Source organism: Pelmatolapia mariae, linkage group LG20 (assembly GCF_036321145.2).
Source record: "Pelmatolapia mariae isolate MD_Pm_ZW linkage group LG20, Pm_UMD_F_2, whole genome shotgun sequence".
Lineage (NCBI taxonomy): Eukaryota > Metazoa > Chordata > Actinopteri > Cichliformes > Cichlidae > Pelmatolapia > Pelmatolapia mariae.
In genome coordinates, this window is record NC_086244.1 from 563,699 (window position 1) to 577,500 (window position 13,802).

A 13,802-nucleotide genomic window follows, 5' to 3' on the forward strand; every position below is an offset into this window, starting at 1 on the left:
TGTTTTTTATTGTAACTGTCATAAACAGGATGTGACAAGTGATAATAATAACAACTGTACTGCATTAAAACATTCACAGCAGGTGGGATAGCCAATCTGTAAGTGATGATGTTTGAACCCTGGATGGCTCCAAACTACTCTGCATTTATTAAGGCTGTTGTGTTTCTAACATGTTTTAGTGTTTTGTTCTTTTTAATCTGAACAAGCCCCTAAAAACAGTCAGTGATCACTGTCGGCCTCTCTCAGTTTTTATTATAACTGTTCATTTTAAAGCTCAGTTTTTAAACCCTTAGATGTAACTCCAGCCCAGCCCATGCAGCAGCAGTATATTAATGACTAACCTCATATTGTGGATGGATTATCTCAGTTGTTCTCCTGACTGAAGTTTGGTCCGTTTACAGCATCCTGCCATGCGATTGCATTTGTCTCTAACCATCAGGAACCCTCACGTTAACTTTTATCCAGTGGAAAAAAGTTAGCGTTCATCCTCCAGCTTCACTGTGTTTATGCTAACATAGCTGTGTAGCTAGCGATCACGTAGCACATCATTATATACCAGCTAGCCCAACTTCAGTAACCCTACAAACGTCACTGCTGTTTAGTTTTCTGTCTTCATTTATGTTGGAAGTGACAGCAGAGCTGTACGTTTGAATTTTGGCTTTGCTTAGATTTTTGGCTTCACGAGCCTCCTTCATGGTTCGTCCACGTCGAAACTCAGTTTGCTCTTCGTGGTGTTTCAGCCGACGACAAGAAATACCATCATGTGGGGGCCTTGCTGGATCCGCTTTCCACCCGCCGTGTGATGACCCTCCTCCAGGATCCCCCAGCCAAGGGAAGTACACCGCTTTCAACACACCGCTGCTACTCCCTCTTTCACATAGAGTGGGCCGTGAAACTCCTCTCTCTCTCTCAGGCCTGGGTGATGGTGCCGCTCTCGAGCTCATGGAGAGCACGCTGTCCTTGCTAGGAACGGATGACAGCGGATTCCTCTTCACTCACGTCTTCCTCCGACAGTTGCCGGTGTGACCTGGCCTCGCAAACTCCCCGCTGCTGGCTGCAAAGGATTACCGCCCTCTTACTGAAGAAGCGGATCACATTCAACTGGCTACCAGGAGTAAATTCTGTTGTCTTCTAGATAAATAACTTCTGATCCAGCTCAGTGCCGCTCCCCTTATCCCAGAAAACTGCAGTTTATTTAATAGTATTGAGTGATGAACTGTATCAAATGCGTTCTCAAAATCAATAAATATTCAGACTGCAGATTGATTTATGTCCAGTGCATTTCTTGTTGTTTCCAATGTTTCAAGTTTTGCCAATGAAGATTACGTCTTTGCTCTGAATCCAAACTGACTTTGGTTAATTAAATCATATTTAAGACTTTTTCTAGTCGAATTTTCATTTTATTTGGAAATGAACCACTTAAAACAGATAAGTTGCAAATATTACGTTGTCAGCGGGTTTGGTTGAAGGTGGCCGTTAAAGTGTGAATTTGATTATCAGACTAACATTGGTTGCAGAGGATGGCTGCTGCTGGAATTACAAAGTTCCACCACCGTTCAATACAAGGACGTCTCATGAAAGGTGAACAATGAAGACTGGACTGAAGACTCATTACAGATTGGACAAAAGGTCTGTAATGAGTGTGGGGTGGTTCAGCCTTTTTCTCTCATGCCCAAACTGAAAACTGCTTTTTAAGTTGGACGAGAAGAACATAACAGCTTCACCTACATCAGGGTGGAGGTTCACTGTCTTCACAATGAAATACAAGTACAACATACATACATGAAAATCCTACAGCCTGTGGATCCCAGCAGGGCACCACAGCGGGACGCTCCTCTAACAGATGCAGAGATGTTAAAGTCCAAGATTGGACAGATACTGCAGGTAGCACGACAGAGCTGACCCGACATCATGTGGGGCATTTCCTTCTTGGCATCTAACGCAAAACATGCAACCATCCAAACAATGCACAAACAAAGAAACTGATCAGAAAACCTCAGTAGAGGAGTGGCAACTGAAAGAATGAAAGGACTAAAACCCTGAAAACAACAGTCATAACATTCGTCTGCACAGGTTTGCTGGTGCTTATATCGTGAAACTGTCTCTTGTAAGAAGGCTTGCACAGGCCAAAGAGGGGAAAGCGGTCGCTGTGATGTTTTGGGGGAGAGTGTCAACAGGTTTGGTGGAAGGCGGCCATTAAAGTGTGAATTTGAATGTCAATAGTGTGATTATTGCAACACCCACAACCTCCCATCTTCAGCCAGACGTGGTGGAAGTGGCTTTGGAGAAGTGTTTCCATAGCAACCTAACCAAATGACAGATCGTGTTGTCAGAGGCTAACAGACGCTTGCTCGTTTGGTCACTTCCTGCTTTTCTTCTGTCCTTCGCACCCCCTCGTTCTGGCTTACCAGAGGTCCAGATGTTTGACTCCCCTGATCTGAGCCAAGATGACTCTCAGTAACTCCGTGAAACCGCTGGTACCACAGCCACAAGGCTCACAGTGCTGCTGGGACACGTTCAGCTGCTCTGATGTATTTCTGCACAGCCTGTTACAACAAGAGCGTACAGCTCTGACAGCTTGTTGGGTGTCTTCACACTGAAGTGTATGCAAGGCTCTCCAGAGAGTGGTGTGTGTCTGTGTGTGTGTGTCTCTGTGTGTGTGTCTGAAAATGTGTGTGAAAGCTCTTAAACAGCTGATTTAATGTAGTCACAATGGGATTTACAATGTGGCACTCTGATCAAAGCCGCGTGTAATCACACGGGTCTCCTTTTTTATGCTAATTTAGGAATGTGTGTGTGTGTCTGTAAGTGTGTGTGTGTGTGTGTGTCTGTAAGTGTGTGTGTGTGTGTGTGTGTGTGTGTGTAAGTATGTGTGTGTGTGTGCGCGTGTGTAAGTGTGTGTGTGTGTAAGTATGTGTGTGTGTGTGTGTCTGTAAGTGTGTGTGTGTGTGTGTGTGTCTGTAAGTGTGTGTGTGTGTGTGTGTGTGTGTGTGTGTGTGTAAGTATGTGTGTGTGTGCGCGTGTGTAAGTGTGTGTTTTTTCACTCTTACTGTTGACATTGTGTTTCTTTTGTATTTCAGCACTTTATCTATGCATATTGTTTTATCACTGTGTGTGTGTGTGTGTGTGTGTGTGTGTGTGTGTGTGTGTGTGTGTAGAAAATTGGCACGTTACTATACTTGTGGGGACCAAATGCCGTCCTCACAGGTTCAAAGGTATTTTTGAGGCTCAGTGTGGTTTTAGTGTCAGGGTTACAGTTAGGCATTTGTTTTTGATGGTTAGGGTAAGCGGCTGGGGAAAGCATTATGTCAATGAGATGTCCTCACTAAGACAAGAAAACGAGTGTGTGTGTGTCCTAAATGAGTCTGAAAGGTGCTCAGAGAGCGGTTTTCGCCCCTCAGAGATTGCTTTCGTTTTAATTGGCTCAGTGCTTTTCCTGCTGCTTGTTAAGGTAATCAAAGATCTCCCAGGAGTCCTGCAGAGCAGCTCTCTGGAACGCTGCAGCCCACAGACAAAGACATTTTATAAGGCTTTTCAGCAGAGATTGAACGAGTCCAGCGAGGGAAATAATTATCCTGTGCTGAATTTGTAAGTTTACTCACAAAGATCAGAACAGTCTCTGTTTTTATGGTCGCCTCATTGTAATGCAGAGAGGCAGAAAATCCACAGAAAAGCAGAAAACATAAAAGTTATAAATTGATTTGTCATTTGTTATTGAGTGAAATGATTGTTCGATCCCACTGGTTGTATGCAGATTACAGTCAGTAATTCAATTAAAGATTAAAGATCATGATCCCATCGTGTGTGCATAAAGCACACCTGTCTATAAAATCCATTCCAGCCTCTCCACCACCATGGTCGAGACCAAAGAGCTGTCAAAGGACATCATGGACAAGACTGCAGATCTGCACCATGCTGAATGGGCTATAAGACCATCAGCATGGTGCAGATTGGTGTGAAGGTGAATTATTATTTGGAAGTGGAAGAAATATATAGCTCTCGATCTGGAGCTCCAACCAAATCTGGCCTCATGGGGTGAGGATGATCATTAAAAAAGTGGTGGATCAGCCCAAAACTGAAGGCAGCTGGGACCACAGTCACCAGGAACACCTTTGGTAACAGACTGAAATCTTCATGCGGGTACATGTGCAGGCCCGTCTGAAGTTGGCAGTCAACATCTAATCGATTCAGGAGAGCTGTGGTCTGAGACCAAAACCGAGCTCTTTGGGATCAGCTCTACTGAGTATGACCCAAAGGGCAGCATCCCCACAGTCAGAAACATCATGCTTTGGACTGTTTTTATATATATATATATAAATATATATATATATATAAATATACATATATATTTAAATAATATATAAATATATGTTCATATTTATATACATATATATTTATATGTATAAAAAATATACATATAAACATATGGGTGTTGCCATGGTGACATCACACCAGACCATCTTTCTTTGGGTTAGGGTGCTTTAAACCTGTCCTCGTTTCTGATTGGTCAGATAATGCCGGCTCCCCCCCTTTTGTCTGAGCTTGCTCTTACCTAGATCGATAAACCAAGTTGATAATCAGCGTCATGTGACTGCTGAGCCTTAACGCACTGCTAGTGTCAGGATAAGCAGCTCTCTCTGCAGCTGGATCCTTAACTTCCTGTCTGACAGACGCCAAGTGGTCAGACTGGGCAGTGGTCCAGTCTGTGGTCATCCCCCATGATAATGAACACCGGTACTCCACAGTACTCTACACCTACGACTGCACGGCCACTAGCAACTCCAACATCATTGTGAAGTTTGCGGACGACACTACAGTGGTGGGTCTTATCACCAACGGTGATGAGACGGCCTACAGGGAGGAGGTCAGCGCCCTGAGCCACTGGTGCCGAGACAACCATCTCACCCTCAACGTCGCAAAGACAAAGGAGTTGATAGTGGACCTCCGGAGGTGTAGGGAAGCACACACCTCCATCACCATCAACGGTGCTGCTGTGGAGAGAGTGAGCAGCGTCCATTTCCTAGGTGTACATGTGGCTGAGGATCTCACATGGTCAGTACACACAAACAAAACAGTGAAGAAGGCGCAGCAGCGCCTCTTCTTTCTCTGGAGACTGAAAAGATTTCGGCATGAGCCCCCGCATCCTCAGGACCTTCTACCTGTGCCTTTGAGAGCATCCTCACTGGATGCATTACCACCTGGAATGGCAACAGCACCGCTTACAACTGCAAAGCTCTCCAGAGAGTAGTGCGGTGTGCCGAAAGGATAATTGGAGGTGAGCTTCCCTCCCTCCAAGACATCTACAGGAAGCGGTGCCTGAGGAAAGCGGGGAGGATCATCAAAGACTCCAGTCAGCCCAGCCATAAACTGGTCAGAGTACCTCCATCAGGCAGGAGGTTCTGCAGTATCAGGAGGTTCTGCAGTATCCGGAGGTTCTGCAGCATCCGGTCCCGTACCAGCAGACTGAGGGACAGCTTTTTCCATCAGGCCATCAGACTGCTGAACACTTCATAGACACCTCACCTTCACTTACCTGAACTTCAACATTATGCACTCCACCCTGTACATTAATACCATTTGCTTCTTACAATATTCATTTGCTGACTTTTGTATATGTTATATATATGTATATACACACATACACAAACACACATGTATACATATGTATGTATATGTATATATATATATATATATATATACATATGTATATTTGGTATGCATAATTAGTAATATGCATAAATTCTGATATTTGTACATATATTTTTCTTATAATTCTCATATTTCTTTATTTCTTATATTTCACTTCGTTTCTTATGTTTCTTGTATTTCGCACAGCACTGCTGCTTTTAAGCTTGCACACAAGAATTTCACTAGCATGTGCTGTACCAGTATACCAGTAATGTCACGTGACAATAAAAGTGATTAGATTTGATAAGTGCCCTGGAAGCTGTCCATCTTTATTTACAGTCTATGTTCTGCACATGATGCTTGTGGCAGAAACTCCAGTTTTTTTTAGGAAGAAGCCAAAAATGTGTCCTGGGTGGCCCTAAAGGTCAGTGGAGGAACTGGTTACCTGTTTGTGCGTGCGTGTGTGTGTGTGTGTGTGTGTGTGTGTGTGTGTGTGTGTGTGTGTGTGTGTGTGTGTGTGTGTGTGTGTGTGTTGTTTTTTTAAGCGGTCAGCTCTCACCAGTGCCTCCAATAAATAAATGTCAGACCTCAAATTAAATTTACTTAAAGTGCAGTCTGACTGCAGGCAACACACACACACACGTGTTAAAACACATGCTAAAACACACACACACACACGCACACAGACACACACACACGCACACAGACTCCCTCCTGTGACTGTTTCCAATTACTGAGTAGCTCTTTAAGGAAAGGTCATCCAGTCTGTGTGTGTGTGTGTGTGTGTGTATGTGTGTGTGTGTGTGTGTGTGTGTGTGTGTGTGTGTGTGTGTGTGTGTGTGTGTGTGTGTACCAAGTGTGGTCTCAATTCCAGCATCAGCCTTCGATCATGTTTCCTTTTAATTTACCTCAAAGTCGGGCAAACACTGAGGACAGCTGCTCACTTTGTCTGTTTGCATATCTCGCTCTCCCTCCTTACGCTGCACACACACAGACACACACAGACACACACAGCTGAGGCTGTTGCACAGTCACAGCCTACATGCAGAGCCCTTATCGATGGTTCATAGAGGGGATGTGAAGATGTTCACGGTTGTGTCGGAGCTTGTGCGTAAACACAGCTGTTGTCTGTGTGATGTGCTGCTTGTAGCTCGAGGAGAGACAACAGAGAGACGCTTCGTCCTTTCTTCTTCTCTCATCTCCAACTGCTCTCTCAGATGGCCCCGCCCCTCCCTGAGCCTGGTTGGAGGTTTCTTCCTGTTAAAAGGAAGTTTTTCCTTCCCACTGTCACCAAAGTGCTTGCTCATAGGGGGTCATATGATTGCTGGGTTTTCTCTGTATTATTTTAGGTGCTTTACCTGACAATACAAAACACCTTCACACAACTGTTTTTGTGATGTGTTGTTACATAAATAATAATAATGATGTTTAAAATGTGAAAGGTTTGTCTTCAGGCTCATCACAGGTGTTTAATGGCTGGAACCTCAAACCTCTGTAGAGTTTCTGTAGACACAAACACATGTGTTCCTGTCTTTAGTTGAATCTGTGAAAAATGCCAGAGATAATGAAGGGAAACAGGAAGAAAGGTTGAGATATCCAGAGTCAGCGGGGCAGGTACTCGGTGCAGAGAGAAGAACAGGCACTTGGCTTCCAGTTGGCTTTACATGCATGTCAGGGAGTCATGGATGAGGCATTGAATTGGCCTGGAATACTGGAATTCATGGATTCATTCTCCGATAACATCAGTGTGTCCCACCTGAAGCCAGTGATGCATCTCTCCAGAGCACAGATTCTGAGGAGATCTGAGGATAAAGCAGAAAGCACATAAAGATGGCTGCCACGCCATGCCTTGTTGGAATGTATGCTGAAAGTTAAACACCTGCTTGATGTGGCAAAGTCGGTGGATCCACGTTTTAACGTGCAATAAAGCCAGAAGAGATGAGTGCTGGAGGAAAACCAGAGCTCAGGAAGCAGGAGCTGCTGCAGTGTTTCCCCCTCAGGAGAAACCAAGAAAGCCACCGAGCACTTTCTTTAAGGAATCGCACCCACAAACGTCGTCCTTGGGGAGAAAGAAACACTGGAAAAGGAGCTCGGCAGTTAGAGAAACAAACCCCTGCACAGGAGGAAGAAACTCCAAGAGTGAACCGCCGGGTAAAGCTGTGCGTCCCTGCAGCCAGCACTGCTCTGAGAGGCTTTTACTCAGGGGCTAACACTGTGACCTGCCCGACTCGTCCTCCTTTGCCAGGCTAATAATCGAGCTTTCCCAAACACTGAGAGGCACCAGAGTTCACATCTGAGAGCTGCTTGAATGTGATGATATTACAGAAGACATAAGTTTGATTCCTTACATATGAACGAGTACACAAGTACATTTTGTTCTGTATCAAAACTTTATTTTTCCTGAGAGTTTAAAGATCATAGATTTAGATTTCAGATTCTAGAAATTAGTTTTAAGTTTTGAAACTGGTCACATGTCATTTAGGAGTAAAGAGCTTTGAGCTTGACAGGAGTGATGAAAATATGGTGAAAATATGGATGTTGTGTGATATGAACATTATCGCCGGGCTGGGTGCGGCACACATGTGAGGGGGCAGCGCGAAGGTTTGAGTGATTTTATACGGATGATGAGAAAAACATTTTTCATCTTTGATGATGAGTTTGAGTGAGATCCTGAGCGTAGCTCACAGTTCGACTCCTGCGCTTTTAAAATGTCGGATGTTTACTGCTCAGTGGGGACGCAGTGTGCTCAAAGACCGCGGGCTGGCAGAGAAAGCAGCTCTCAGCGTGAGCGCTTCCTCGTTTTTCTGACTCTCACCCTCGGCGCTGTTTCAGGTGTCTGCAGGATGATGCAAGGAAGGCTGCTGATGTGAAATTCCACCTGTGTTAAACCGTGTTCAGCCGGCCACCACATCTGAAATCGAAGCAGAGGAGAGCTCTGCACCATCACACCCTGCAGTCCCTGGAGATCACACCGCCACTGGCCATCGGTGGCTCCGTTGCAGACACCAGACCTGCTGAGGACTGAGCGCACAGTGAGCTTCGCTCCAGCAGGAACAAGGTTCACGAGCTTTTCTGTGACCGAAAACGTTCAGCAGCAAAGATAAACGCTCGTGCTGAGAGCACGGGGAGCTGCTGACAGTCGGCACGCTGATTCTGACTCTCACTGAAGAATCGCTTTCACCTTCATCACTGTTCACCACAGACTCAAACCTCCAGTTCTTTCAGGCCCCACCTGAAACAAAGTGCTGCTACGAGCAGATTTACTAACATCGGCTCGTCTCCAGCTCCGTCTCTTTATTCTTGGAGCAGCTGTGCATAATTTATAACAGTCCTTCTTTGACTGATTCATCCTCTGTCTGAATCATGTTTTCAAATTGAAACTCTCCTTAATGAATTTGTTAGTGTGATTAGTTCGTGTGACCTGAACCAGGTGGAGTCCTGAACCAGGTGGAGTCTGTAATGGTTTTCAGTGTAGATGAAATGATAAGTGATGCTCCTGATGTAGGTTTGTGAGACGTCACCAAGGTGCAGCAGACTGATGCTCATTGATCCACAGACACACGACTAAACATGAAGCTGTAAACACAGAGCGCTCGCTCTCCCAGCTCACACGAGCCCACACGTTCATACTCTTCATTAAATATTGTTAATTATCCTGTGAGCGCACACGTCGTGCTGGGACTCGGTGATTTATTGCTGCTTCGGCAGACATAAATCTGAATGTCACCTCCGGACACACCAGCACGACTGCTGCTCTGATTTCTGTGATGCGCGGCTGCAGTTTGGTAGTCACAGCTATTGATCGAGCAGGCCTGCAAGGAGGGGGAGGGGCTAATTGAATGGCTCGATATTCGAGGTGGAGACGCAGCGAGGGAGCGTGCAGAGGAGAGGAAAGCTTCATCAGTCCTACACTCAGTGATTCACAGCAGGAGCGGTCATGTGACTTATACAAACAAACAGCAGGAAGTGATCTATTGATCTGCTGGAGGGAGGATACTGGACCACACACACACACATATTGGAGAAATATTAAGTTCTAGTGTTTACTGTTAGTATGTCTCAGTTTAAGGTTTAAGTTAATCCCATCATCCGTATTTCCCTGTTTATGTGTCATTTCCTGTTTCCTGTGTAAGTCTGTCTCATCCTCTGTGTATGACTATTAAGTTATGCCCGCCCCACTTACCTGTTCCCATGTTCCTGTCCTTAGCTGTGTCCCAGAACATAGGCCGCATCCTTCAGACCCGGCCCACATAGACCGTGAAGACCGGGTCCTTCTAAGGCCGGAAGTGTGAGGCTGTGAAATGGGACGGTCTAACCTTCAGATCTGCGTCACCGCTGTCTCGGTGGAGTTTAATAAACTCGGCCGTCTGCTCCTTGATATCTAAAATATAACAGGACACTGGAGTAAACTCTCGACTGTCCCACACTTCTGTTTAATCAGTTTTCTGTTTGACGTTTATTCAGCTGTGTGAAAATCCCGGAGGAACCCACCCGATGTATTAATAAAGTTTTATTTAATCTAATAATCTAATAACTTTAATCTCAGCCAAACCGATTTACTCACGAACAAATAAAAAACCGAAAAAATTAAACTCATGTTTAACCTGAGTAGCGAAAGACAGCGGGAGTCTGAAAACGATGAAGCCGGGAGTCCGCTGCTCTCGGCAGCTCTAGTGACCCTCGAGCTCCCGGCTAGCTATCGAGCTGGTGGGTAACAGACGTCTCCGAAAACATCGGCGCACTTTTGCAAATATGCGATATCTTGATAAACCGAGCAGATATTTGAAGTTTACACAGCTACATTCTCACCTGAAAATATGTTAAAAGTTTATTTTGTGACCCAGAAAGAATGATAAGAGTAATATTAAAACTTAGTAGCGGCCGCCATTGTTGGAAACTGAAATTGGCTGGGCCGCGCTATGAATTCTGGGATATGGTGGGCCACGAAGGACACACTCGACCCATCCTTCAAATTCGGGTAAATGAAGGACGCATTTGTCGGCCGCATTTGAAGGAGTCGACGAATTTGGACAGCCTTCGTTGTCAAAGGAGTTGCAAAGAAAAGCGTCTGGACTTCTTAAAGTTGCTTGAAGACGTTTCACCTCTCATCCGAGAAGCTTCTTCAGTTCTAAGGTCAAATGGCCGAGAGTCCCATCTTTGCCTTTGGTGGATTTTTGGCAGCGACTGTGACGTTCAGCGACCATCTTTGAACAGAGGCGGTGGTTTACGACACCAACTGTCTGCCATCTATAATCCAGTTTTGAGTTCCCTCCCCAGATGCCTTAACACCCACTCACATCCTGGGCCATCTGACCTCAGGAATTCACACGACAAGGTGGGGCCAGGTTTCACAATGAGCTCACCCGAAACCCTGGCTGATTAGGTCCCACACCCGCTTTCACACCTTGGCTCATGTTATTAGAGGATCACCAGGGGGTCCTTTGTCCCTCTTTGGGGGGATACTCCCACTGGGTTTAAATCTGGGACTCTCAGCCATTTGACCTTAGAACTGAAGAAGCTTCTCGGATGAGAGGTGAAACGTCTTCAAGCAACTTTAAGAAGTCCAGACGCTTTTCTTTGCTAACTCCTTTGACTACGATGACCTGGATAACTGAGAACCTTCACAGACACAGCCTTCGTTGCGTCGCTGTGATGTAATCGGCCTTCAAATGCGGGCTCAGGATGATGCAGCCGACGTTTTGGGACACAGCTGATGTTTTCCATCTCCCCAGGCAGTCATGTGATTCATGTCCTGTTGTCACAGGCTACGTCTCATTAAGTTTCCTGTTTTATTTTGACAGTCTCGTGTTCCATGTTTTGTGTGTTTAGTTTTGCTTCCCCTGTGGTGTCGTGTTCATTCCCACTCCCCTCGTCACCCTCGTGTGTATTCATGTGGTCTGTTGTCATTAATTCTTGGTCAGGTCGTCTGTTGTGTTCACGCCAGGTTTCCAGGTCTTCATGTGTTTAGTTTGGCCTTTATTTTTCACAGTTTAGTCTTAGTTAGTTCCCATTCTGCCCTTTGTTTTGTATGTCGATGATCAGCCTTCAATATGGCTGATGGAAACTGGCAAGTTTACGGTAATTTCCAGTTTTAGGATTTTTAACATTAGACATCACTATTAATCCTCCGGGGTCGACAGACGCGCCGGCGTGTCCAAATCACATGACCAATTTAGGATGAAATAGCAACAAGGTGCAGCCACGCTGAAACTCCATTTCAGCTTCTGTTGAAAGTGTGGACTTCAAATATGTCCGTTTTTAAATTGTTCTGATTGGTCAGGTAAAACCGGTAAAAACTGAGTTTTGACATGCGAGAGATTTGTGATGCTCAGCGTGTTTGGAGTGTGTAGTTGGTGTGTAGTGTTGTGTTTGTCATAACAATGAGGCAACTGCTGAACGTCACAGTCGCTGCCAAAAATCCACCAAAGGCAGATCACAGTGTAAACGCAGGTGGAGTGACACACCTGCTGCTGTCAGGCCTGCAGGTATCAGGCTGTGATGTGCTCCTCGCTCTTACAGTGGACACAAACTGGTTTTTGGAGAGGCGCAAATAATATGTGTGGCATTTTATTTGATGCAGAACACCTGACTGATAACTTTGTTGTTAACAAAAATTGTGCAGTGTTAATATTTCACTTCCTGTGTTCTAGATTTTCAAACACCTCCTGTGGAACTGCTAACGTTAGCTCGCTCGGTCCGTCGCTGAAATTCGTCCCCAGGCTGTCAGGTTAGTGATGTCACTGATAAACTGACCTTCCCCAACTGTCTCAGCCGCTGTCAACATCTGGCCAGACGCTGAAAATCAATGTACAATGCTTTTATTGGCCAATCAAAACACTTTAAATATTGGCACAAAACAGCAGGTGAAGATGATTAATGAGAACGATACAACAATCAAAGGAATAACTGCAGAAAGGTCCAATTATCTAAAGATGTCGCTGTGATTAACAAACATGATTCCTTTCATTAGCAGACAAACTAAAGTCAACATCCAATCACTGCCTTCAATTAATGTCCAGACACGGACGATTTGATGGGCGTCCTTCACGTTTGATGAAGTGGACGCGTCCTCTCGGCTCATTTGGGGGTCACGGCACAGACCGACGTCACACTTCCTTGAACTTCCTCTGACCTCTGCAGACGTCACGCTGGTTTAATCTGGCCGACTTTAGAAGCAGACTGTTTGTCAGACCTGTCAGCCTGCAGCTGTGTGAGAGTGATTTCTTATTTCAGCCTTTATACAGTCGTCAGCACGACTTCCTGTACTGAAAAGAAGAACCGACCTCATGTATATAAAAGAAAAACTATAAAAATTCTAAACTTCATCCTGTTCGTGTTTTTTATGTTTCTGGTCAGGATGATGGAACAAACTTTATAGAGAGAGGCGCCATTAATGAACATCATGTGATATCTGAAGAATATGTGATACAAAAGTTAACAATAAATAAATGAAACCAAAGCAAACTATTAATAGAGTGGAAGTGTCAGATATTACTACTTTAATCTGAGTTCCCATATTTTACTCTTAGAGGCTGAGAGCCGTGTGCGGAGAACATTATTCCACTAAACTCGACCTCTCAGACTAGAATTTTAACTGATAAAATGTAGCTGAGGTAAAAAATGAAACTGAAGGCTTGTGTGTAACAGATGTCAAAGGTAAGGAAACCCAAACGCAGGACACCAGAGGCAATAAAGCCCAAAGGCCACGCCCCCAATGATGCAGACTTTAAGCCTGAATCCAGTTCAAACAGGTGAGTTATACAACACCCTCCCCTGTACAGGTGTCATGATCCACAGAGACCAAACAGTTTGTCTGTCAGCCTGTAAACATGTTGATTTCACCTGGAAAGTTTTAACATGGGAGTCTATGGGACTGGCTCACTGCTGCCTCTGCTGGATGTCAGAGGAACTGCAGCTGTTGGAGCTGATGTTGGCACCATCTGTGGCTGTACAGCACCACAGGCACTCATCCCACCTTCAGTGACCAGTAAAGGCTGAGGAAAAAGGAACATTTACACCTCTGCGTGCTTTGCTGCCCGTCTCGACCTTTCCCATCTCTTTTCACCTGCCCTGCGTTGGGACTGTTTGATGAGTGGGTCCTGGTACTGCTGGTATCACAGGTCTGACCTGCACAGCCACACACATCCACAGCGGTTCGTCAATAACACACGATG